The following is a 21,861-nucleotide window of genomic DNA, read 5'->3' as shown; positions in this document are numbered from 1 at the left end:
GTGACTTTAAGCCCAGCTTGGTCTATAAAGCTACAGAGTGAGAGCCTTTCTTAAACAGCGAACAAATAAGCAACATCAAAAACAACCAACCAACCAATAAAAATATAGGCGCTGGGGAGAAGGCTCGGTGGGCAGTGGGCAGGGAAGCGGAAAGGCTTGAGCAGCAGGAGCTGAGAGTGAATTCCGTAATATGCACAGTAAAGCCAGACTCTGCCACGGACTGGCTAATTTAACCTAGTGACAAGCTGCAGGCTCAGGGAGAGACTATGTGGAAAACCAGGGTGAACAAACCAGCACTGCAGAGGCACCAGGCCTTCTGCACTAAGTGACGACCAGGTTCTCCCTCTCTCAGGCTCAGATGGCCACATAAGCCAGCCCCCAAGTCCTCCTTTAACATGTAAGAAAAATAATAAAATAGATTGCGGGCCAGTGAGATGACTCAGTCTGTAAAGATGCCTACCACCAATCCCAGTGACCTGAGTTCTATCCCCAGGACCCACACTGCAAAGCAAGAGCCAACTTTCGAAAATTGTCTCCTGTCACAGACTAAATAAAAATTAATTAATAATACATAAATAAAAGGTATTAAAAAGTAAAGCAGTTATAGAGAATGACCTCTGTCTTCTACATATTTATGGTTATGTAGGTGCACCTGTGTACACGTGGGCACAGACACACACACAGACACACACACACACATATATATATATATATATATATATATATATATATATATATATATATATATATATATACACACACACACGACATGCATACACACAAGTGTGTTTGTGCTCACACACACACACACATACTCCACCTCACTCTACTTCACCTAAACAGCCTTTCTCTCTCCTTTGCTCTTCCGGTTTAGTGGAAGCTAAAACTACTTTCAGAATCTGCTGACACAAACTTACTTACTGATCAAGCCCCATCCTTGGTCACAGCTTTCAGGAAAAGCAGCTCAGAGAAGGCAGGACTTTCTCCACAACACATCCATCCAAAGTTCCAGCTCTTGATAGAATTTATTATTGTATTATTATTCTCAGTACATTTAATATCCTGCTTTTTGCAGTCCATGTAGGGACTCCGGGGAGCGTTGTGAACTGTCGGGTGAGTGTGGTCAGGCAGCTGGTGTACCACTTTGTCACCACTTAGAAATCTGGGTTACCTTGTACTCCCCACATCTGTGTAGAGTATGCCATCCTTTCAGAAGAGCTTTTGAGGTCTTGCTTTTAAGATTTTTAAGATTAAAAGGGAAAGTTGCAACTGTAGTTAACAATACTTATTTTACACTGAAAACACTGAATGCAGAAATCAAGTTAAATGCTCTTTACACACACAGGTACACATACAGGGGCACGAACAAATGCACACACAGTTGCACACACAGGTGAAAACAGAAGGAAGCTTTCGGAGTTGATGAGTGTGTTAACTTCCTTGACCATGACGATGGTTCCAGTGGTGCACACACATGTCCAAACTCACCAATTTGTATACATTGTTTAGTTTCGGCTAAAACCAGATTTGTTTTGTCTTTAGAACTACTGAGCCTGGAGAGGGCTGGCTGTTCTTCGGGAGGATGGAGGGGTGGATTCCTAACACCAGATGGCAGCTCACGACCCTCTGTGACTCCAGCTCCAGGAAACAGATACCTCTTCCATCTTCTGCTGGACCCATATGCCTGTCTGTCTGTCTGCCTGCCTGTCTGTCTGTCTGCCTTGTTCTGTATGCATGTGTATGTGTGCTTTATTATGGCTGCTTTTCAGAGAACACAACTTCATTAGTGCTCCCCCCCCCCCATGCTCAATGCCTCTTCCCCATGCTTTCTAGCCTAGGCGAGAACTTGTAGCAATTCTCTTCCCTTAGTCTCCCAAACACTGCATTACAGGTGTTGTGCTGTGCCAGACCAGAGCAGAACTCTAAAAACACAAGGACGGAGGCACATTTCTTTAGGGAAGGGAGGGGGAGGGAGGGGAAGGGAAAGGAGAGAGGGAAGAAGGGAGAGGGGAGAGAAGAGAGGGAGGGGAGATGGGGAGGGGGATGGGGAGGGGAGAGGAGGGGGAGAGAAGGGGGGGAGAGGCAGAGCCAGCTTTGTTTGTGGTTTCACACAGATCACATTCCTTGAAAATACAACAGCGCTGCTAGAATGACACATGTGGATCTTCCCTCGGGTTTTTCTTTTTCATTTCGAAATATGTGGAGTCCTTCGGGAAGACGTCTCCTAAGGTCTTTTGTGACAGGGGGCTCATTCTGTAACACGGGCTTTGCTTTAAGCTAACGGCAATCATTCTGTTTTTGCCTCCAATGCTAAGACTACATGTGAGAGACACCACTGGCAGCTTGGATATGTAGTAACTGCCCCCCAGGTCATGATCTTCCTAGTGAAATAGTTACCTACAAAAGGAAACGGGAAAGAGTGGTTAATTTAGACCAGTCACTTTTGGTCAAAAAACGTATACTCTTGACACTGAAATTCAGCCCTCTTGATAAGATAAAATAGGAGACGAGCAGGCATCTTGTCAAGCAATGTTTTCTGGCCTCGACTTTGTCTCCTCTTCTCTCCTACCATCCTCTTCCTTCTGAATCCTTAGTTCTGCCTCAGTTTCCCTGGTATTCCTATTGTCCTAGCTTGCTGAAAGGTCTCTGTGTATACGAGGAATTTCCTGAACTCTCCAGGCAGGAATAAGATCTGACTTCCGTAGTGGGAACTTTCCAAAGCTGCAAGGACCACTATGTGTACAGCAGGTAACCCGCAGAGGAAAGGAGCCGAGTCGGCGAGGAAGCGCCCTCCTGACCGCGTCCCTGTCTCCCCTCAAGAGTCACTGAAGAGTCTGAGATTTCGCGTTCTATGGGTTTCGTTGGCTTCCTTTGGATAAAGCCTGGAGCGGCGAGGATCGGAGGAGGGGGGAGTCTAACATCTTGATTCTTAAAGCCTTCTTCGTGGCCGAGACCGGGGAGCTGGGTTTTATTGCAAAACCCTATCCTCCAAGGATCCCATTGTTCATTGTCTTTTGTAGCTCGGGAACAGAAATGCGGAGACGGAGACTGCAACGGCAGGTGAGTGCTTTCTTCCTCTCCATAATTATAGGTAAGACTTGGCAAAAGGTTCCCCATCTTTTCTGGAAGGATCTCTCCTTAGTCCTGAAGGAAGAGGATCCTGGACACTTTTTAAACTGGGGTCTCCGACTCTAAACTGTTCACAGCCGTTATTGGGGTGTCTGTGAAAGTGCAGGTTGATCAGAATACCCTTGTGACAAGACCGATCTTTAATTTTTTTTTTAAATTTTTTAACCTTTCTTTAACTGATAAAAGTGACATTTCTAGAAAGGATCTTGGATTTTATAAAGATGAGTAGGAAACACCAGCTTCCAAGTGGAGGGGATGTAGCTCAGTGGTAGAGCGCATGCTTAGCATGCATGAGGTCCTGGGTTCGATCCCCAGCATCTCCAGGTTTTTCACGCGGGAAGGGCGCGCGTTCATTTTTAGAATTCCAATTCTTTCTTTAGTCCGCTTCCAGGTTATGCACAAAGCGAGGTGGTGGTTCCTACTAATTTGTTATTGTTGTTCGCAAACGCACAGGTTTAGTTCACCCGGCTGTGTTAGAAGTTGTTATTTGCACCAAGCTTGGAGACGCTCTTGTGGCTCCAGTGCAGGCTCAGGGAAGATGCATATCCACACCCCTGAATGCAGAGGGGTGATGTTCTTCTGCCTCTCCCCGTCCACACTGAATTCACCGATTGGTTTTTGTAGCACTACTGTAAGGGACTTTGTCTTGTGGGCGCCTTGTCTAGAAGATATTCCTCCTTTCAACTTTTGCCTCTGCTTCCAACTTGCAACACTGATATCAACAAATCCAAGGAGTTTAGAAAAGTTTTCCAGTGGCTTTATTCTGTCCGCTGCCCCACTTCACCCCGTCCCCAACCAAGCCCAGAGCAAGCATCCTTGGCATTCTGTTTGGTTACCGTCAAGAGCTTTTAAACCTGGGGGTGTAGGGTTGGTGGAGGGTTCCCAGGTTAGGGTATGGATTAGTCAAGTCCTTGAAGAGAACAGTACATGCCTGCTCTCCCTTCTCTCTGACTACAGCATTTTGAACAATCAGTTATCACAGGGTCTTGTGCTGAAGCAACTTGGCCCTAAGGAAAGAGGACAGCAGGGTGTGAGTCTTAGGCTGGTTACTAATCCTTCTGGTTAAATGACTACTGATTGGTAGTACAGGTCTGAGAAAAGCAACCATACTAAGGAACTAAGATCCAAGAACACTTTAAAGAGTTAATTCGAGAATAGCCACAGTGTTTATCAGCTTTTCAGGTCACAGGCTGAGTCCAACGACCCTTTCCTCAGTTCTGTTTAGCTACATCATTCTTCTATGGTCTAGCCAGAACTTGCCAGATACAAGACTTCTACTCATCAGCCTCAGTTTCAGTTTCAGGGTTTGGGTTTTGTTTTGTTTTGTTTTTTGCTATTGGTTTTATTGGTGGAGAGGCGGGAGATCAAATCTAGGCATGCTAGACAATCCCTCCATCTCTGACCTCTTAGCTATATTGCCAGGCCTCTTTTTACTTTTTATTTTGAAGCAAGTTCTCACTAATCTAGAGCTTGCATTATATTTTTATCATATCTCTTAATAAATCCTCCTTCTTCATAAAGGAGTCAAGATCCCAGATTCACCTTAGTGGGGGTACTAAAGGGGAACTCCTATGTGGACAGCCTCAGGAAGTCTGTTTGCAAGTTTCTTCCTTTCCTGGATGCCACTAAAATGGTTACAGACATACAAGAAATCCCTAGAAATAATTTAAAATCAACGACAGAGAGAAGTAATCAAAAGAATGTAAACTCTTCTCCTCCTCCTCCTCTTCCTCTTCTTTCTCTTCCTCCTCCTTTTCCTCCTGGAATAAAAAGGTTATATTGATAAGAAGTATCAGAGGCAGCAGAAGTGGGGATGAAGTCTGAGATGAAACCCTTTGCTGCCCTGGGACACCCTGAGTTCTTTCAGCAACCTCCCCTCGGGTGAAGCCTGGGCAGCCTGGACTCTAACCCTCTGAGACTGTAAGTTCCACATAAACTTTCTTCTGTAAGTTGCCTTGGTCGTGAATACCTTGATACAACGACAGAAAGCAGCTAAGAGAGGCTCCCGGCTCATCTGCCTTAGAAATGCACTCGACGTCATCCGGTTTTCAGCCGCTTCGGATCTCCACCCCTCGACACTTGTTCTTCTGAAGTAGAGTTAGTTACAGATGACCAATTATTAGTTATGGATTTACTGTTTGTTTGGGCATTTGCTTCCAGCACTGCTTGCACTGTGTATTGACCAAGCATGGCTTCACTTGCTGCCCGGAACAGAATGATGTGGAGAAACAGCCAAAACGATGGGCTGATGGCCACACACGTCTGTAGAATCTTGCTTGCTTGTCCACCTCACCTTGTGATCTTAGAGTCTAAAATGGGAAAGCCAACCTGACCGGATGGAGGCTTTCCAGGACTGTCCAGGCTTTGGTCCCTCAGTGACATCTCCTGTTTTCCACTCTCTTTGGTGTCACAGTGCTTATTTCTGAAAGATTCCCACAACATTTCCTCAGCAAGAAACAAAGTGTCACAGTGTCTGTCCCGCTCCCTTGCTTGTCCTGCCGTTGTCTCCTCTGTGGAGGTGCTGCCATCTTCATGTGATTTTTTTCCCACATGCATCTTGTCAAGCAGTGTGATGGTTTGAATGAGATGTCTCCCATAATCAAGCATTCGAACGCTTGATCCTCAGTTGGGGACGCTGTTTGGGAGGTTTAAAAGGTGTGGCCTTGGTAGGACACTGAAGTTGGGCCTTGAGGTTTCAAAGGCCACAGGGCGTTCCCAGTTCAAGACATAAGCCTTTAGTCTCTGCTGGGGTCGCCATGCCCGCCTGATGCCAGCTACGGCGGCACCATGGTGGTTACGGACACTTATTCTTCCGGACTTAGTTACAAAGGAGAAGCAAGCTGAATTTGAGCACCTGTCTCCCTCTGCTGTTTGACTGACTTACAGTGTGGCCCCAGCTTCTACCCTCATGATTTCCCGTCCTGACCGACTCTACCCTCCAACTGTGTGTGAGGCACAGTAAACTTTAGTTCCTTAAGATGCTTTTGTTAGGTATTTTGAGGAAAATACTTTACTTATCACTGACAAAATACCTGGCTCAAACAAGTTAAGGCAGAAAAGATTTACTTTGGTGCCTGTTTCAAAGAGTGCAGGCCATTCTGGCAGAGAGGTGGCTGGGTCTGTGGTGAAGAGAATGTGAAACTGCTCACGTTTGAGCTGAGGAGGAGGAGAAAGGGGTAGTCTGCCTTTAGCTGCTCTGCTCCTTCCCCTGCGGGAACTGTGAAACCTAAGCCCAGGGGAGGTGGATCCACCCACACTGGAGGTGGATCTTCTTTCCTTAGTCAACCCTCTTTGAAAATGCTCCTCTCTAAAGCACTGGGGTCCTTAGTCCAGTCAAGCTGACAACTGAAATGAACTATCTCAGATGCTGTTTGAGCAGCTAAATTATTCCCAAAGAATAAAACTGGATCTCATACCACCAGTACAAATGAACTAAAAACGAGTCATAGACCTGCATTCAAGAATTAGAGCTTAATGACAGTCCAGAGGTACCCAGAAGTTATACAGAAAGTGGAATATTAATAATACACATTTTGTACAAATACTCACGCGCCCGCTGATTTGGCACCGGCAGGGTCTTGGAACCAACCCCTCCCCAACCCCTCTGTAAAACACTAAGATTGCATTCAGCTTCCCCAGAATTGAGCTTCTCCAAGAGAGTAGTTCCCCAACCCCAACCCCAACCCCAACCCTAACCCCAACCCCAACCCCAACCCCAACCCTAACCCCAACCCCAACCCCAACCCCAACCCTAACCCTAACCCAGATCTTGCTACTCATCGCAGCGCCTTCCTAAGAGGGTAGGACAGCGATCGACGCTGGGGTTTGCATCTTGGAAGCATGGAGCGAGCGCCACAGAAAGGCCCCCTGCTTTGCAGCCTTTTGCAATTGAGTCAACTCTGAAAACAAAGCGTTGGGTTTTGCTTTTCAATGCTCAAAAGTACGATTTTTCTTTTATCCTGCCAGTAATGCATTGATTTGGGTAAAATTTCTGACTGATATGTTTTGAGACTAGCGCTTAATGATCACCCAGGCACTGGCGATTCTGAATTACCTCAGCTCCTGGAAACAGGACCAGTGTGTCTCGGAGCAATAATCTCACGGAATCCTTTCGGGTCCCGGTTTCTTCGCTTTCGGGGATTCGCTCAGTGCGTTTTCCAAACAGCTGAGTGTACTCAAGCGTTGTTGGCCTGAAGGGCGTCTTTTCATTTGGTCGCAGTGTCTACCTATCCAAACAACACGTACACAGTAATTTAACATTAACAGCTCACCTAGTCAACTCCAATTTGGGCCAAAACTCAGAGGGTCTCTCAGGTGGCTCCGTGGCTTAGTTGGCTAAAGCGCCTGTCTCGTAAACAGGAGATCCTGGGTTCGAGTCCCAGTGGGGCCTTGCTAGAGCTTTTTACAAAGCCAGCTGATTTCTTAACCTCTCTTTTAAAGCATCCAACACACTCCCCCTTGTGTCCCCTCCTATATATTTTTGGGACAAGATTTCACTAGGTAGCTCTGGCAGGCCTGGAACTTGTTAGGTAGACCAGACAGAGATCTGCCTGCCTCTTTGTCCTGAATGCAGGGATCTGCCTCTGTGTCTGCCTGTTTTTCTATCAGGCGAGCTGGCTCCTAGTGTGGTTGCCTCTGATCCTTTAGATCTGTGAAGCTCCTTATACAATTCATATTGCATCCTTATATTTTTGTGTATTAAATTATGTATTTTCAAACTCATGTTTTTAGAGTTCTTTTCCACAGCCTTATGGGCTGTCCTGAAGATCCTGGCATTTACCATTTTGCTAAAGACATAGACACACCCTCCACTCCAGAACTGGTGCTGTTTCTAATTATCATTAACCATGGGACATTCCCTGAGGGAAGAACGTAAAAATATGTACATTATTATACAAAGAAGCTTTCCGCCCACAGCAGCTGCAGACTTTGTGGAGGCCACGCCCTGCTGGTCCTGTTCCAGGGACAGGAACCAAGTCATTTTCACCCCATCAAGGCCAAGCTGGACCCAGCAAGGAGGGAAAACACATCTTCTGTTTTAAAATCTGTATTCTTATATATAGTCTTATATAAGTGGATTATCTATAAGACTTATGTATTCTTATAGAAGTAGACACCTAGGTCACTTGCCTAGTTCCAACACACCAGAGGAAATGGCAGTGGTTTTTTGCTGTGCTGCTTCTGAAGGGTGAATGACGCCTGGATATCTCATAGCTGTGAGACCAGGCAAAGGCTTCAAGCAGACTTGGTCAGCACCTCCCCTTCTGTCCGCCTGTACCTGCCAGTGTCAGGGATGAGAGGACAGCAGCAGGAGAGCTGCTGAAGAGATTTAGGCATCGAGGGGAGGATGAGCCTGAGTGCAGCGAAGCCACACATCGTCATGAGATGAAGAGGCTAGGACGTGTCAATCATCACAGAACCTGTCAATCATCACAGAATCTGTCAATCACAGAGCGTGTCAATCATCACAGAACCTGTCAATCACAGACCATGTCAATTATCACAGAACCTGTCAATCATCACAGAACCTGTCAATCACAGAACCTGTCAATCACAGAGCATGTCAATCATCACAGAACCTATCAATCACAGACCATGTCAATCATCACAGAACCTGTCAATCATAGAACGTGTCAAGCACACATTTCCTCCTACTTTGTTGCACACAGCACGTTTGTCTGGAAAGGTGGAGGTGGTCTTCTGCTAGCTCTGTGGTTTGGTTGGGAAGTGGCTTGTCTTCTGCAGGTTCAGTGTTGGCTACTTGGTCCCCAGAATGGTGTTGGGCTGCAGGGACTTTTTAGAGGTGGGGAACAGTACAAACATGAGCTCTTCGGTCTTTACATGAGTCCTGAGGAGACTGCCACACCCGAATATTCTTCTGCATTCTGTGTACTGTGCCTTCTTTTTGCTCGGCGCTTCCTTTGCTGTGCAGATGCTTTTGTGTTCGGTGCGATCCCGCTTACCTGTTTCTGCTTCTGTCATTGCCTGTGAAAACTAATGTCAGGGAGTCTTCCCCATGTTTTCTTCTACTAGTATCAGTTTCACGGTTTACAATCATAAAAATGTTTTTCAATCTAAGATAGCTTGGAAAGAACTCCTATTTCCGCATCTTCCCCTCTTGCACTGATTGGCCAGATTTTATGAGATTGTGAGGTACATCTCTCACCAGTGGGATGAGACACAGTCACTTCCATGTTGTGGGAAAAGATGGATGGTGTCTTGGTCAGAGGTGTCAGGTCCCTTGGAACTGTAGTTACAGACAGTTGTGAGTCACCTGACTCGGGTGCAGGGAGCCAAACTTGTGTCCTCTGGAAGGGCGACAAGTGCTTTTAACCTCTGAACAATCTCTCCAGCCCTGAACAACTGTTTTTCCATCAACAATTCTCTTCTTTTAGGAGAATCTTCCCTGGATATAAGACTTCAGACTCTGGCTTAACCCAAAAATATAATGATTATCTGAAGCCAAGAGAGACAGGCCTGTTACTTTAATTTAAAACCAAATGATTGTTAAATGGGAAAGTTCTACTGCAGGCCTCGGGCTATCTGACAGAATGTTTAGCTCTTTGCGTGGTTAGAAAACTAATGCCCTATTTGAACTTGCAAATGATGTACCTACCTAGTGCTCACAAAATTGTTAGGTCAGGCAGAGAGGAGGGCAATAGATGGTTGTTAAGTGAGCTTAAGGTGGCTCACGATAACGTGACTGGACTTGCAGCATTTAGCATAGCCACAGTCACTGAAGTTGTAGGCAGTTCCTCAGCCTTGAGGAAGATTCAGTGGAAGGCACTGGCTCTGCCCAGGAACTGTGGCTCACATCTCTTTCCGCTTCCTCCTTCCGTCCCTGCCTTCCTCTTTCTCTTCCTTCTTTTTCATTGATACTGACTTGTTGACCAAGCCCAGGTCCTTGCACATTCTAGGTGAATTCTCTGCTAAGAAGCTATGTGTTCATTTCCAGAGTTTTCTTACCTACCTTTTCAGACACTACAGTATCACTATGTAGAAACACTACCATCTCAGTAAAGCACATTTCATGTTCCTCACCTTCAATGAGTTCATAAGTTCAAACAGTTTCTTGGTGAAGTCTTTTGGGTTTTCTCTATGTAAAATCATCAAATTAGCAAAGAGTGATAATTTGTTTTTCTTTCTTTCTTTCTGCCTTCCTTCCTTCCTTTCTTTCTTTCTTTCTTTCTTTCTTTCTTTCTTTCTTTCTTTCTTTCTTTCTTTCTTTCTTTCTTTCTTTCTTTCTTTCTTTCTTTCTTTCTGAGCAAGAAAAAATATTTCTTTCTTTCCTTCCTAACAGGATTCTTTTTTTTTGTATTATTTTTCCCTCTAGCCTGACTACTAGAGGCCGATACTTCTTCCATTACTATGTTAAAACGAATTGGTGAGAGAAAGCTCATGTCTTGACCTTGACATAGGGAAAAGTCTTGTAAGCTTTCCTCATTGAGTATGACATTCACAAAGTGTGTGTCATCTACAGCCTTTACTGTGTTGAAGCTCATTTCTGCTTCCTCTAATTTGTTGAGAAGTGCTTGTTGGTTTGTTTTTTAATCACGCAAGGGCATTGTGGTGGTTTGAATATGCTTGGCCTACAGGGAGTGGTACTGTTAGGAGGTATGGCCTTGTTGGAGTAGGGTGGCCTTGTTGGAGAAATGTGGGGGTGGGCTTTGGAGGTCTCCTCCTATGTTCAGGCTCTACCCATTTCTGAAGAGAGCTTCCTCCTGGCTGCCTGAGAATGCCAGTCTCTCCTTGTCATTGAATCAAGATGCAGAACTCTCAGCTTCTTCTCCAGCACCATGTCTGTCTGCATGCTGCCATATTTCCTGCTATGATGATAATGGACTAAACCTCTGAACCCGTAAGCCAGCCCCAATTAAATGTTTACCTTTATAAGGGTTGCCTTGGTCATGGTGTCTCTTCACAGCAATGGAAACCCAAACTAAGACAGACAATGAATTCCATCGAGTGATTTTTTCTTGCTTATATGGAGATGATCGTAAGATCCTTTATCTTTATTTTATTACTGAGTCATCCTCTTTGTTGTTTAGGGCAAGTGTGAAGCTCTGTTTTCATTTTTTCAGGAAATTAGCTACCAATAATTTGTCTAGACAGCTGTTTCTGACATCTTTGAAAAGCTGATTACATCCTAAATCCTAAGCTGGGTTTCTTTGAGCAAAATATCAAAATTCATACCAAATAATGTCAAACAAGCAAGAAGGCTGCATTCAAGGGTACTGCAATGAGAGAGAGAGAGAGAGAGAGAGAGAGAGAGATTTAACTTAGAGCCCAATATAACAGGAGCAGCTGAGAATTCACAGCCAATGGGAGGATAAGGGCTATTAGACGGAAAATCCCCAAGATGATTTTGAGTCCATACCAAGGTGAGAGAAAGAGAGGCCTGCTTAGATATCAACAGCACTTGGGCCTGAACCGGTTTAGCCAGATTCTTATTGAAATTTGGCTGAAGATGATTAGACCTAGTTGAGAAGAGGGCTCAGAGAAGCCTAATTAAAGTTTGGCCAAGATGGCATCCTTGTAACCATGCTGTTCCCATTTTGTTCTCAAGGGAGTCTCTCGGCTTCCCAAAGGAATAGGAAACCCTTGGGCACACGAATCAGAGAGAGAAGCATCCCTGTGTGTGACCCCATAAAGTCAGGGCTTTTCTATCACATTACTTTGGAGGCTTTTTGATAAAGTCTGAGTTGTTAGATTTGAAATTAGGACAGTGGCCACTTGATGGATATTATTGTAAGAATCACAAGGGTAAATTATTTTTAACTTTGAAAATGGACCCTTCTGTTTCTCTCATTTCATAGAGCTCCAGGGAGATGTTCGGCCTTTGGAATCTGAAGAGTAGCTTTGTTAGGTAGGAAAGCCGTGCTGGGGGTCCCTCAGAAAGCCATAGGCCGACTGCATTGGCTGCAAGAGTGCCTGGAGTTATGTGGGGGTAGGGTGTTATTAGGATTCAGAAAAAGTTCTCTGAGGGACAGCTCATCTGAAGTGAAGACGGGCCTCCAGTAAGGCAGCAGCATGAGGAGAAGGTCATTTCCTCCTTCAGTGAAAGTGATATCTTAGCACACCACACAAAGTAAGTTCAACCATGACAGGAATCCTGGTGATTTATTTTTACGAGGTTAGCAAACAATTTGTTACAGTTTCTCTGTGTAACTCATAATACCAGATAATGTAGTATTTATGGATTAATGGGCGATTGGACTCTGAAATAGGACTCAACTTGCTTTCCTGTTGTGTATGAAAAAAATTAAAACATAAAAGAAGAGCACGTGAAAACAGATCACCAGGTTTAAAGTTTGCAAACGTGATGGCTCATTGCTTGTAATCTTAGAATTTGGGAAATGGAGGCCAGAGTAGCCTACAGAAAAACTTGTCTCAAAAAAAAAAAAAAAAAAAAAAAAGAAAGAAAACAAACCAAAATAAACTAAAGCATAAACACCCAGGAGATATTTGCTTCTTCCTAATTTAGTTCTTATCCTGCTGAGAGAATTCTTCCACACTCCCCTCCCCCGGAAGCTCTCTCAGCCCATTCCTAGTTTACATTGAAAGTTCAGGTTGTCTCTTCAGGAGAGCTCTTTGTTGAGGGATGCTGTGGCTGCAATCTCTTCAGCTGGGGAACCCGGAAGAGGTTAAGTTTCAGGGCGGGGTGTGAAACTTGCACAGGCATCGCAGCTCCTGCCCTGGCTCCAGCGTGTGTGTGTGTGTGTGTGTAGATTATTTATTTATTTATTTATTTATTTATTGCTTGGGGACAGGAAAAAGACAAAGAGAAACTTGAGGAAGCTGGGCACACTGAAAAAGAAGGTTTTCCTACAGCTGTTAGGACTTCTCCACCTGGGAAGGAATTTTTGCCCTCTGTGTCTGTTTTGAGAGTCAAATGTCACGTAGAGTAGAAGAACAAGTTTTTCCACGTTTAGACCTCAGGCTGGAAATTATAAAAGGTCCTTTATAAAAGAGCCTTTGAAGGTCCCACCGAGATTTGAACTCAGATTGCTGGATTCAAAGTCCAGAGTGCTAACCATTACACCATGGGACCGACAAAAGATAGTGAATATGTAACCAGAGTTATGGAACTTTCTATGAACTGTAAGGTCAAGCTTCAGTTATGACAAGGATTTTTGGGGGGGGGGGTGAGGCGGGGAAGGTAACACATTAATTAATGAGAGAGGTTGATTAATTAACCAGAGAGAAACTCATCTTTCTCTTACAAAATTTAGGGCCGATGTAAGAGAAAGGGTAGACAGACACCAACACAGAATTAGCTACAGCCAAGTGTGATGTATGGGGATAAATCTGGAACAAAGATTTCCTGGCGAGTCTCAGGTGATTTGCATTATAATATACTTATTCAAATTTTACAAAACCACACTGTACTTAGAGTGACCTCTACTAAAGCTATGGAAAAGGCCCCTCTGTTGAGAAATTTTGACACTTAATTTAATACTCATAAATATCATTCTAGCGTGTGATTTGACTATGAATATAACAATAATCTCCCTGTGCTGGAGAGATGGTCAACAGTTAAGAATACTGGCAGCTCTTTCAGAGGATCCAAGTTCAGTTTCTAGCCCCCAAATCAGGCGGCTCCCTACCACCTGAAACTCCAGAACCAAAACCTCCAAACAAACAAATGAAACAACAAAGCAAACAAGAGTATTAAGAAATAATAGCTGTGCACGCTAGTGCATGCCTGTAGCCCAAGCACTTGGAAGCTGAGGCAGGAAGATCTTGAGTTTGAAGCGAGACTGAGCTTTTCCATGATTCAAAAGAGAAACGGGGAGACGATACCATATTGTGCTGTCTTCTGCCCAATAAACGACAGAAGCATTCTTATGATCCCATGTCATGGAAATGAGAGGGAAATTCAGAATTACTCGAACCTACCAATGCCACGAGGGCATGGGTTGTTTTCCTTGGATTTTGCAAGTCAATTGCTGAGAATGAGTCCATGAGTTTATAACATTAGACCTTGTGTTTGTAGACCAGAGTGTTTTCTTTCACTTTAACTAAGAAAATGTGACGGGGCAAACTAGTTTGAGTGCAATGAAATATGTTTCTATTAAGACTTTTCGCAAGAGATCACATTTTGCAGGAATGCGGGTGGCCAGCTTGCCTCTGCTTTATGTAGCAAACAGCACCAGGGACACCATATCAGAGCCTCCAATTGAAGAGTATACGCCTTTTTCAGTATACTGAATAAATATAAATCAGAAGTTCAACTGTCGAGAAAATAATATTTTTAAAGAAACTTTTACTTTTGTTCACAATATCAGAATTATTCATGGCAAGATTAATCCCAGAAATTGAAATTATTTAAAGAAGAAATTAAGAGGTTACTACCATTTTGCCATTTAGTTTTATTCAGCGCCTACCAGACATTGAAATACCAAAGAGTCAGAAAAGATTCTACGTAACACATGGTAATACCCAGCTTGCTTAACTGACAATGGAGATCCACAGTAGGTCTGACAATGCAGGTAAGTGGTCGAGTGCTTGCTTGTCGGACGTGTGCAAGACCTTCATTTCCCTGCACTTTCATGGGAAGGTCCACATGTTGAAATGGCCAGAAGTTTTTTAAGTCAGTGAAATGTACCCTAAATTTATAGTACTGTGCTGGGGGTCCTGACATATATGAGGCCCTGGGTTCAATACCCAACAACAAGTGAACACACACACACACACACACACACACACACACGAGAGAGAGAGAGAGAGAGAGAGAGAGAGAGAGAGAGAGAGAGAGAGAGAGAGATTGCATTGGATGTGTGAGTAGCCTTAAAATTCTAAGCAGGGTGAATAGGCTTCCACTGAATAAATTAGGGGCAATTTGAGAATCAGATCAGTTAAGGGTAGAATGGATTCTGTCTACAGCGATACTTAACCATGCTCTGGTTTTCTCTCTTGGAATAATACTTTTTTAAAAAAAACTTATTTTTGATTTTACAGGAGCCAGACGTTAAAGGTACTTTGGAATTTTACAAAGACTTTGAATATTTTAAAGAGACTGAACTTTTAAAGTGTTTTAATTCTTACAAAACTATGTAACTTTTAAAATATAAAATATGTTCTATATTGCGATGTTGCTGTGAATATGGCATCTTGGAGACAACAAGAAAGGAAAGATTACCGTTTAATGGTGATATGTTTGCCTGTCAAGTTAGCAAGGGTTCAACTGTGGTGGCTAGTTTTATGCCAACCTGACACAAGCTACAGATGTTTTGGAAGGAGAGACCCTGAGCTGAGAAAACAACCCCCTAAGATTAGCATGTAGACAAGACTGTGGTGCATTTTCTTTTTCTTTCTTTCTTTCTTTCTTTCTTTCTTTCTTTCTTTCTTTCTTTCTTTCTTTCTTTCTTTCTTTCTTTCTTTCTTTCTTTCTTTCTTTCCTTCCTTCCTTCCTTCCTTCCTTCTTTCTTTCTTTCTTTCTTTCTTTCTTTCTTTCTTTCTTTCTTTCTTTCTTTCTTTCTTTCTTTCTTTCTTTCTTTCTTTTCCCCTGGAACTGGATTTACAGAGGTTGTGAGATACCGTGGAATTGCTAGGAACTGAACCTGAGTTATCTGGAAGGGTCGTTAGTGTTCTTAATCACTTAGCCACCTTTCAGACCCTCTGGTCCCTGTTATTGATTGGTGATGGATGCGAGTGGGTCCAGGCCATTGTGGGTGGTACCACCTCTGGGCATGTGGTCCTGGGTTCTATAAGAAAACATGTTGAACAAGCTAGTGAACAGCATTTTAAAGGCATTTGCTTAAGTTCCTGTCTCCAGTCCCTGCTCTGACTTCCCTCAATGATGCACTGTTACTGTTAGGATGAAATGAACCCTTTCCTCCTCAAGTTGTTTTGCTTGTGATGTTTTATCATAAGCAGTAGAAACGGTACCTAAGACAGCTCAGGCTGCTAGGTACCTGCTGACTCGGGCCAATAGCTGAGGGGCTGAAGAATCAGAGTAAAAAAAAAAACTACTGGAAATTTGAGGCACTCCAGGGTTCCACGGGAAGACCCTGCCTTAAAGTAATAAAAGAGTCAGTTAAAAGCCAGTAAAATGAACGACCTAAAGTGATGCAGACCGCTATGGGTTACGTTTAAGATGTGTAATTTTTTTTTAAAAGTCAGGTTGTAGAAGAATACAAAAGTACTGTTTCTTTTATATACAAATCATAAATTGCAGCATAAATTAGAGACTCTATAGAATAGAGTCTTAAAGAGAACGTGTTTATGATGCGGTTGCAGAATTTTGAAGAGGACTTGGCTCAGCTCAGTGGAGGAGGAAGAAGGCAGAGCCTGTAAGTCTGTCCTCTGCGCACAGCATGGGCGATGTCTACAGGGTGTTTATCCGTGCACCGCGTGAAGGGGCTTGCACATACAGCCCGTTAAGTGATCTCCATGTTTAAAATTTAAGCGACTCAGTTAATCTTTTGTTTAGAGCCGACAGGAATTATCTTGAAAGCCAAATAGATAAGGAAAAAAGGATATCATAGAAGAATTAAAGTAAAGGAGGAGAGACTGAAGAGTTCTGTCACCTGCTCATGAAGGAGTGGGGAGAGATGTGAGCAAACTTTAAGATGCACAGCAAGAATATTCTGGAACTGATAACAAGTCCTTACTCTTCATGTTACAAAGCAATTCCAAAGTAAAGAAAGATAAAACCAAACATGTAAACAAATCTATCACGGTGGCAAAGAGATGCTCAAGAGGCGATAAAGGGAAACAGAAAACAGCAAGCGATTTAGGGCAGAATAAAGGTTTTTAGAATCTTCACGAGAGCCTTGACAACAATAAACTTTTACTGAAACCTCTAGCCCACAAGTGTCTTATTTATTCTGTGGGACTCCCAGGACCACGGAGATCAGTGGCTTAGCCATATTAGGTTACTTTTTAATTTATTTTTATTTTCATTGCTTTACAAAAGTATTTTTCCACGTGTCTTTCTGCTGCAGTCGTTGAAGAAACTGCCACAGGGCTTCAGAACGAGATCCCATCTAACTAAGAAGAAGCCGGAGGAGCCCGAAGAAAAAGCTGAGCTCCAGGAAAGAATCCTAGGTAAAGTAGCAAGTATGGGAAGTCTCAACGCATGCGCACCGTAAAAATACCTTAGGAATAATGTAGGCTTATTTTACGCCTGGGCCTTAACTTTGGACTTCCGCCCTCCAGAACCGTGTATATATTTGTTGTTTATGTGCTGCCCAGTCCACAGTTCCGGCTCTAGCAGCAGAAGCCACCCAAGGCAGCCTCTCAATCTGTTCTCAGCAGCACAACGGAGAGGTTCATCTTTCATTCCTCTCTTCATCCCCCCTCACCCCCGCCGCCGCCACCGCGGCTTCCTACCGCAGAGCTCTTGCAGTTAACTCGGGATGTCACGTGTTATCCATCCCTCCTTTCTGTTTTTCTATTCCCTGCTTCACTACATTAGTTCCCTCTAATCATCTATCTTATACTTTGCCCACTCCAGCCCACAGCTTTTAGTCAGGCTCTCAAGAACAGCCTGGCTTTCTCTCTCTTCACTGACTGCAATTTCTCTGCAGTCCTCTTACCACATACAGGTATCGATTGTATGATTGAATTCCCCACAGTGCTCACATGAATCTACTCTCTCTCTCTCTCTCTCTCTCTCTCTCTCTCTCTCTCTCTCGGCTTACCCTCCTCCTTCTCTCCCTTCCTCTCCCCACTTTTTGACAGGTTTTCTGTAACCCAGACTATCCTGGAGCTCCGTAAATCCCCCAGGCTAGGCTGGTGCCATACTCCGGCCTCAGCTTCCTGACTGCTGGGATTACACGTACGCAGCACCATCATCTGCAGAATTCAGTTGACCTGTGTAAGATTGATGCTTGTGTGTACAAGTTTAAAGTCACAAGACCTAGCGTTTTCAACACACACGGGGAAACACATAAAAGAAACACGAACAATGCGTTTTTCTGAGTTTTGCACACAGAACCCCCGACGGCTCGTCGGAGTAGACCATTACCAGAAACCTTTGCTGCCTCTTTCTTCCTGGGTGAGATTACTCTGCCCGTGGCACAGCCGTCGGTTGAGCCAGTTAGACTCCTGCTGGGATTACGAATTGTAAACCGCATTGGTGTAGTAGTGTCGGATGGAAAGCACAGACTACCGTCATTCTGTCCTGCTGTAAGCCTTTGGGTCCCTCTGGTGACCACTTGAAAGCTATTGTTTAAGAGCGCATTTATCGTTATCCTAATTCTGAAAATATGGCCTTCCTATACATTAACTGACTTGATAAAGGGGTCACTGAATCTTTGGGTAGTAAGAGTAATTAAGGGATTTTAGAATGAAAAGATACGTCAGGCTTTAAATAAGTGACCAGCAGAATTTCCCCAACATTTGAAGATAGACACGGTGTAACGGCTCACACGTGTATTCCCAGCACTCGGGACGGAAGAAGAATTGAAGGCGAGTCTGTGCCTCAAAATTGAGATCGGATCTCAAACAAAACAAGGCGAAAAGAAGTTAATTAGTTAAACATGCAAACAACCACGATCAAAGGGGGGAAATGATAGTAAAATGTCCCCCTGGTCTCAAAGACTTTGGTGTGAAGATTCAGAAGTCAGAAAGTGGGTTTCTGCAGGCATAGGACCCGCCCTCTGCCGTGCCCCTCACCTTTCCCCGACTCGCTCTGTGGGAGCAGGGACCCTGTGCGACAAGATCCGAAAGAAGGCTGAGCATTTTCACAGGCGATTGATATTCTTGGTCTTTTCGAGAGCGTTCCATGTGAACAATACACAATAAATTGAAATTAAATATACAGTTGTAAAAGAATAAAAAACAAAACAAAAAAACCTCGAAAACAAAACCACGGAAGAATGCATTTAAATTACTTTAAAAATGAGCAGAATGTCCCTTAGAAAGTAAATAGAGGTATGTTTTCCAGCCCTGTGTAGCAGTTGGCTCCATGGCTTAGTTGGTTAAAGCGCCTGTCTTGTAAACAGGAGATCCTGGGTTCGAATCCCAGTGGGGCCTGCTTGGCTGCTTCCTTTTTCCTAGTCAACATTTTATTAGTCTTGTGGATGAAGACAATACTCTCCATGAGGCACCGCTCGCCCTCTTGAAAATGGCGGGATAACAAAGAATATGCCTAAACTCCCGCAAGCCCTCTTCTCATTCTCATAAATAAAATTGCCACAATAAAAAGGGCGAAAAGCCAAAGACAGGCCAAGATCATTTCCAGGATCGTTTTCTTGTCTGGGTCTTCCGTGTGCACAGTGGGCCAGCAGCAGGGGCGAGGGGGCCTAGGGCACCTCAGCTGGTGATCCCGAACAGAAAAAGGCCGTTGCCAGCGTGCACGCTGCTTGTGGGACTCGGTGGCTCTAGCGGGTTTAGGGAACTCCTGGCCTACCATCAATTACAACAATTAGGAAAGAGCCCGTTCTGCTATCTGATTCTGGAGCGCTGCTCCTCAAGCAGGATTGCCGCGGTTTGTTGAGTGAATGAGTGAGAGAATTGATGTCTCCTGTCACTATGTTTTCTACCGTTAGGGTCAAAGGCAGGTCTCTCCGCTTCATCTTTTCAGCTTCTTTCAATTCTCAGGCTTGCTTTGGGATTCAGTAGTGGGTTTGGCTCTCAGTCACCTGGGCTCTTGACGGCTGGGGATTAAGGGATCCTTAGTCTAAACTAGTTGTACAGCGCTGGTGCAGAAGGGGTCGCAAGTACAAAAGGGGCCACAAGTTCCTTCTTCCAAAACTTCCGGATCAGCGGGAGAGGGGAGCCCACCTCCCCTACCCATTCGGCTTCCCGCCCTCTCGCCCTCTCGGCTATGCGCCCCTGCTCCTGCTCCTCCTCAGGTTTCTATGTTGAAGAGACCAGAGATGCAGGGATGCTTTCTTTTAAGAAATGGATGTTCCTTGTTTGTTTGTTTGTTTGTTTTTGAGATGGGGGTCTCTTTGTGTAGCCCTGGCTGCCCTTTAACTCAGAGTTCCTCCAGCCTTTGCCTCAAGTGTTAGGATTAAAGGCACGGGCCACCATATTGGGCAAGGGAGGTATCTTGTTAATAATGATCATCTAGCAAGAGCAATGGGACTGAGTTTACATCGTGGCGAATACAAAGCCAAGAAGCACCCCACCTTAAAGACACGGAGAGAAGACACTGGCTTATTACAGAAGGAAAAGAAACGCAGGGGCCCTTTGCAAGGCAATGCCCTCCCCAGAAAAGAATGGATGGAATTTTATTTCGGAGTCCATACATATATCCACTCAGGAACGCTCAGCTCCTTTTTTTTTTAATTGCAGGTGCACTAAAAATCAGAGGGATGATCCAGTGACCTGGTCGTTTTCCCCTAAGAGTTCCAGCTGAAACAAATAAGAGAAGCGTGCAAGTCACCGTCTTCCAAAAGGTGCCAGTTATCTGGCCCATGCAAGTTTAGAAATATGTTGTTAGGGGAGTTGTCCTTGCCTAGTAAGAATGTCACACCGAACCAATCTGATGTTGTATGAACCTTTGGGGACACTCAAATGTTACTTAAGCACCACGAATAAGGTCCCTCTCTGACCCCACATATTGTCTCTGGTTTAGAGTTAGGACAAGGCCGGGTCTGTGAACTAGGGAAGTCTTCCCTCTGTTGCTGTGTTTGTAAACAGTTGTGCCTGGTGAAATAGTTATTTTGTAGAACAATTCACTAAACATATGTGGGCTTAACATTTTCTCTGAGAAAATTTGACTTTAGAAATGTTAATGTTTTTCATTTCTTCCTAAATCGAATTTTGTAACTGACATTTCTTACATAATTGGTTTTATTTACAAATTCAAATTACTTGGGCAAAAAATTCTCCCCCATAGTGTCCATGCTGTTGGATACACTCCAATCTGTTCCTTAAAGTCGAACAAACAGATAAACAAGACACTTGCATGTTTTTAGGTCTCAAAATAAGTTTCGATCTTGGCTGTTTACTGATCCCCACCCCCACCCCCTGCGCAATTCCAAAACTGGTCAAAGAGAACCAGATGACTAGGGCCCCAGCCTGGTCGGAGAAAGAAATCACTCGGTGTTTCCTAGAACAACTTGCCAGTTGTAACAACTGGGAAGCACAAGTGCTTGGCAGTGCAAGCGAGGGTCTGTATTAGGTTTCTCTAGAAGATCAGAACGGAATGGATGAACATATAAATAAGCTGATGTCGAAATAGTGACGACTCTCAGTCGTCGTGTCCTTGACGTAGACGCTTCCGCGGTCATGCACAGTGCAGTTTCAAATCGGAGTGTCCACCCAGCAGTCCTCAGCAGTTCCAACCAGGCACGGAAAACCTAGAGGTTTCTTAGTCTTTATTTAACGACAGAAACCTGGAAACATTGGTCCAAAACAGCCAAGGCAAATGATCTTTCTACCATGCAGAGTTTTGCATTTGTTTGTTGCTTGTTTATTTATTCTCCCTTTCTTTTCTTCTTTCCTTTCTTTTCTCTTTTCCTTCCTTCCTTCCTTCCTTCCTTCCTTCCTTCCTTTTTTTCTTTCTTTCTTCTTTCTTTCTTCTTTCTTTCTTCCTTCCTTCCTTCCTTCCTTCCTTCCTTTCTTTCTTTCTTTCTTTCTTTCTTTCTTTCTTTCTTTCTTTCTTTCTTTCTTTCTTTCTTTCTTTCTTTCTTTCTTTCTTTCTTTCTTTCTTTCTTTCTTTCTTTCTTTCTTTCTTTCAAATCAGTGCTGCTATCAGAAAGTACCATCCACTTAAGGGCTGAGTCTTCCCACATCAATGAAGACAAATCAAGATAATTTCTCAGGAGAGGC

The 21,861-nt window shown here is 44.0% G+C and overlaps 4 non-coding genes across 4 annotated transcripts; 3 read left to right on the top strand and 1 right to left on the bottom strand.

The window, feature by feature from the left end:
* Positions 1-3,380: 3,380 nt before the first annotated feature.
* On the top strand, positions 3,381-3,452 carry Trnaa-agc (transfer RNA alanine (anticodon AGC)). Its single transcript has one exon. It is a non-coding gene; the product is annotated as a tRNA-Ala (tRNA).
* Positions 3,453-7,445: 3,993 nt separating this feature from the next.
* Trnat-cgu (transfer RNA threonine (anticodon CGU)) lies at positions 7,446-7,519 on the top strand. Its single transcript has one exon. It is a non-coding gene; the product is annotated as a tRNA-Thr (tRNA).
* Positions 7,520-13,108: 5,589 nt separating this feature from the next.
* On the bottom strand, positions 13,109-13,180 carry Trnaq-uug (transfer RNA glutamine (anticodon UUG)). The gene has a single exon. It is a non-coding gene; the product is annotated as a tRNA-Gln (tRNA).
* Positions 13,181-19,039: 5,859 nt separating this feature from the next.
* On the top strand, positions 19,040-19,113 carry Trnat-ugu (transfer RNA threonine (anticodon UGU)). The gene has a single exon. It is a non-coding gene; the product is annotated as a tRNA-Thr (tRNA).
* Positions 19,114-21,861: the final 2,748 nt, after the last annotated feature.

The sequence above is a fragment of the Apodemus sylvaticus genome, chromosome 14 (assembly GCF_947179515.1).
Source record: "Apodemus sylvaticus chromosome 14, mApoSyl1.1, whole genome shotgun sequence".
Classification (NCBI taxonomy): Eukaryota; Metazoa; Chordata; class Mammalia; order Rodentia; family Muridae; genus Apodemus; species Apodemus sylvaticus.
Note: the sequence above shows the minus strand (reverse complement) of the source record. Positions and strands in the feature narration are given on the sequence as shown.